This window comes from Temnothorax curvispinosus, unplaced genomic scaffold (assembly GCF_003070985.1).
Source record: "Temnothorax curvispinosus isolate PA1 unplaced genomic scaffold, ASM307098v1 QBEX01015410.1, whole genome shotgun sequence".
Classification (NCBI taxonomy): Eukaryota; Metazoa; Arthropoda; class Insecta; order Hymenoptera; family Formicidae; genus Temnothorax; species Temnothorax curvispinosus.
The window spans coordinates 247,679-248,384 of NW_020225190.1; positions in this window are offsets into that span (position 1 = coordinate 247,679).

The following is a 706-nucleotide window of genomic DNA, read 5'->3' on the forward strand; positions in this document are numbered from 1 at the left end:
TAATTTTACTAATAAAATAATTAGGAGAACGTGAGGCAGAACGGGAACTCGAGCAGAACGGGGTACTTTATTTGTCCCATCAAGTGATATAATTTCTTGAAACTATACTCAGTACCTATATCGTCGTCTACCAGACAGCAGTTGGTAGCCATTCCTTAAGCCTTATGTGTTATTTGAAGGTAACGTCATATTTTATTGTGTTTTTACAGTATTAGATACTTCTTCCATCTCATGTAAGTGAAAGAAAGTTACTTGTACTTTATTTACTTCTGATGTTGTTTATTTATTTATTTATTTATTTATTTATTTAAGTTTTATGCCATCCTGTTAAATGAATAAAAAGGAAAGTACCTCGTTTTTTCTCCATGGAACAAAACGAGGCAAATAACTTTTTTTTGTTTAAATAGTATTGTTTGTATAGTATTTAAAAAGGATTATTACAAAATTGATAATCTAATAATTGTTTTTCGTTCTTTATATAGTAATGAAAGCATTTATTTATATTATAAAATAAAAAAGTTGGAATTATTTATTACAAAATATTTATTTTTAAACATTAACTACTCCATTCTGCCCCTATATTTTTAATAATGGTATAAAGATATTGCGCCTGAATATATGCAAATCTATTGCATTTATTCATTTCATGCAGAAATGATTAAGAGAGAACAAAGAAGAGACAGGGGGACATATGAAGACAACAATA